Here is a 4,072-nt window from a genome sequence, read left to right on the forward strand (position 1 = left end):
CTGCGCTCCAAAGGTGCGCACTTTTGGAGGGCACTTTTTGGAGGGCACTTTTCTGCGCTCCAAAGGTGCGCACTTTTGGAGGGCACTTTTTGGAGGGCACTTTTCTGCGCTCCAAAGGTGCGCACTTTTGGAGGGCACTTTTTGGAGGGCACTTTTCTGCGCTCCAAAGGTGCGCACTTTTGGAGGGCACTTTTGTGCACTCCAAAGGTGCGCACTTTTGGAGGGCACTTTTCCTGTGCTCCAAAGGTGCACACCTAGGTGAGCACCTTCGACCACACCTTGTAGCACACCAAACTCTGACTTTCGACTTCATCCGCAATGCAGGGTCTTTGAGGTTGGCGCAATGCGCACAACCAGGGGAGTCGACCCATCAAACCCAACACCTCCCCTATATAAGCTATTTGTCTGATTCTCATACATGCGTAGCCTGCAGGAGCAATTAGGACATCGACCCCAACTTTCGGCTTCTAAACGAAAACAAGGTCTTTGAGGTTGGTGTAATGCGAACAACTAGGGGAGTCAACCCATCAAACCCAACACCTCCCCTATATAAGCTATTTGTCTGATTCTCATACATGTGTAGTCTACAGGAGCAATTAGGACATCGACCCCAACTTTTGACTTCTTAACGAAAACAAGGTCTTTGAGGTTGACGTAATGCGCACAACCAGGGGAGTCGACCCATCAAACCCAACACCTCCCCTATATAAGCTATTTGTCCGATTCTCATACATGTGTAGCCTGCAGGAGCCATTAGGACATTGACCCCAACTTTTGACTTCTTAACGAAAACAAGGTCTTTGAGGTTGGCGTAATGCGCACAACCAAGGGAGTTGACCCATCAAACCCAACACCTCCCCTATATAAGCTATTTGTCTGATTCTCATACATGTGTAGCCTGCAACAACGATTAGGACATCCACCCCAACTTCTGAATTCGTCTGCGTTGACCGCACCAAAGGTGCACGCCTTGGTGCTCACCAAAATCCGACTTCCGACTTCTTCTGCTATGCGGGGTCTTTGAGGTTGGCGCAGTGCGCACAACCAGGGGAGTCAACCCACCGAATGCAACACCTCCCCTATATAAGCTATTTGTCTGATTCTCATACATGCGTAGACTGCAGCAATGATTAGGACATCCACCCCAACTTTTGACTTCTTAAACAAGACAGGGTCTTTGAAGTTGGTGCAGTGCACACAACCAGGGGAGTCGACCCATCAAACGCAACACCTCCCCTATATAAAGCTATTTGTCCGATTCTCATACGTGTAGTCTGCAGCAGCGATTAGGACATCGACCCCAACTTCCGAATTCGTTTGCATTGACCGCACCAAAGGTGCACGCCTTGGTGTGCACCCTGGAGTGCACTTTGGTGCTCACCTCGGTGCACACTTTGGTGTGCACCTCGGTGTGCACCAAAGGTGCGCACCTTGGAGCGCACCAAAGGTGTACACTTTGGAGCGCACCACATAGGGTCTTTGAGAGGTTGGCGCAGTGCGCACACCAAGGTGGGTGTTGAGGTGCGTGCCGAGGTGGGTGGGTGCTAGGGTGCGCTCCATGGTGGGTGCCAGGGTGGGTGCGTGCTAGGGTGGATTCCAAAGAGGGTCATAGGGTGGGTGCCAAGGTGGGTTGGTGATATAGTGGGTTCAAAGGTGGGTACTAGGGTGGGTTCCAAGGTGGGTCACAAGTTGGGTGCCAGGATGCGTGGGTGTTAGGTTGGGTGCCAAGGTGGGCTCCTGCGTGGGTGGGTGCTAGGGTGGGTTTCAAGGTGGACGCGAGGGCGGGTGCCAAGGTGGGTAACAAGTTGGGTGTTAGGATGGGTGAGTGCTAGAGTGGGTGCCAAGGTGGGTGGGTGCTAAGGTGGATGCCAAGGTGGTTCACAGGGTGGGTGGGTTCTAGGGTGAGTTCCAAGGTGGGTCACAGGTTCAGTGCTAGGGTGGGTGTCAAGGCGGGTGTCGAGGTGCCTGGGTGCTAGGGTGTGGATGCCAATGTGGGTCATAGGGTGGGTACTAGGGTGGGCTGCAATGTGGGTGCCAAGGTGGGTAACATGCTCGGTGGGTTCTAAATTGGGTGCCAGGGTGGGTGTGCACCCACCTTGCCCGAGGTGGGTGCCAAGGTGCCAGTGTGGGTGGGTGCTAAGGTGGATGCCAAGGTGGGTGAGAAGGTGGGTGATAGGTTGAGTGGTAGGATGGGTGGGTGCCAAGATGGGTCACAGGGTGGGTGCAAGGGTGGGTAGGTGCTAGGGTTGGTGTCAGGGTGGGTGGGTGCTAGGTTGGGTTCCAAGGTGGGTGCGAGGGTGAGTGTCAAGGTGGGTCACAGGTTAGGTGCTAGGATGGGTGAGTGCTAGGGTGCAAAGGTGCCAGGGTGGGTGCTAGGATGGGTCGATGCTAGGGTGAGTGGCAAGGTGGGTCCACAAGTGTCAAGGTGGGTGCCGAGGTGGGTGCCAAGTCGGCGACTGCTATGGTGGATGCCAAGGTGGGTCACGGGGTGGGTGCCAAGTTGCTAGGTTGGGTTCCAAGGTGGGTGCCAACGTGGGTGCTAGGGTGCGTGGGTTAAAGGGTGTGTCACAACGTGGGTGCCAGGATGGGTGCGCACCCACACTGGCCAAGACGGGTGCGGGTGCAAGGTTGGGTTCCAAGCCCGGTCACAGGCTGGGTGCTAGGATGGGTGGGTGCCAAGGTGGGCACCAGGGTGGGTGCACCCACCCTGGCCAAGGTGGGTCACGGGGTGGGTCCTAGGGTGGGTAACGGGGTGGGTACTAAGGTGCGTGCCAAGGTGGGTCATAGGGTGGGTGCCAAGGTGGGCACCAGGGTGGGTGTGCACCAACCCTAGCCAGGGTAGGTCACGGGGTGGTTGTCGGGGTGGGCGTCAAGGAGCCAAGGTGGGTGGCAAGTAGCCAAGTTGCGTGCCAAGGTGGGTGTCGGGGTGGGTGCCAAGGATCCAAGGTGGGTGCCAAGGAACCAAGGTGGGTGTCTGGGTGGGTGCCGAGGTGGGAGCCAGGGTGGGTCCCAAGGTGAGTGCAAAGGTGGGTGCCAGGGTCAAGGTGAGTGCCAATGTGGGTTCCAAGGTGCCAGGGTCAGGGTGAGTGCCAATGTGGGTTCAAAGGTGCTAAGTTGGGTGCGAGGTTGGGTGCGAGGGTGGGTGGGTGCCAAGGTGTGCTAGGTGGAAGCCCGGGTGGGTCGGCATCCCATGGGTGTCGAGTTGGGTGCCTGATGGGTGCTTCTTGTCAAGTTTTAGTCGTCGGGACTCATTTCGAGCCTTAGAGGTCGTTTCTTGTCCGGTTGCCCTGTCTTCGACCTGGGAACCCAATTTTGGTCCTCGGGTCCCATTTTTTTTTGTCTCGCATCCCACTTTTGGCCTGTGGCCTTTTCGGGGTCGATTCTCGTTTTGGGCATCAGAGCATGTTTCTTCTCCTAAAACCCAATATTTGTTTATTAAGTCTCGGAACACATTTTTGTTCTCGTGGACCCATCATGGGTCTTGGAACGCATTTGTGGTCCTTGGGTCCCATTTTGCATCCCGAAACTTGTGTTTTGGTGCTTGATCCCTATTTTGGGTGCCCACCTTGCACCAAGTGCGCACCCGGGGCAAACCGAGCGCCTTGGTGCACCGGGGCAAGATCGAGCGTGCACCCGAGGCGCCCCGAACATGCACCAAGGTGCACTCGGCCCACATGTGAGCGCAGGTCGTTGCGCCCGAGGTGGTGTGTGGGCACCGCGTTGCAGACGGGACACTGCACGCACACGACGCCCCCTCCAGGTGCACGCACGTAGGCCGGGCCGGGTGCACACCCGACGCCCTAGCAAGGTGCGCGCACCCGGGCAGGGCTCACACTTGGCGAACGGGGCGCACTTCGCGAGGGAGGGTGTGCACCTCGACGGGGGTGGGTGGCCGGGGTGGATTCGCACGTGGGTCGCGGTTTGCTAAGTACACACTGCGACAAGCTCATAACGGGTGCGATCATACCAGCGTTAGTGCACCGGATCCCATCAGAACTCCGCAGTTAAGCGCGCTTGGGCCGGAGTAGTACTGGGATGGGTGACCTCCCGGGAAGTCCCGGTGTTGCACCCT

General features: G+C 57.2%; 1 non-coding gene across 1 annotated transcript; it reads left to right on the forward strand.

The window, feature by feature from the left end:
- The first annotated feature begins 3,953 nt into the window (after positions 1–3,953).
- On the forward strand, positions 3,954–4,072 carry LOC131871743 (5S ribosomal RNA). Its single transcript, XR_009369949.1, has one exon. It is a non-coding gene; the product is annotated as a 5S ribosomal RNA (ribosomal RNA).

Source organism: Cryptomeria japonica, unplaced genomic scaffold (assembly GCF_030272615.1).
Source record: "Cryptomeria japonica unplaced genomic scaffold, Sugi_1.0 HiC_scaffold_452, whole genome shotgun sequence".
Classification (NCBI taxonomy): Eukaryota; Viridiplantae; Streptophyta; class Pinopsida; order Cupressales; family Cupressaceae; genus Cryptomeria; species Cryptomeria japonica.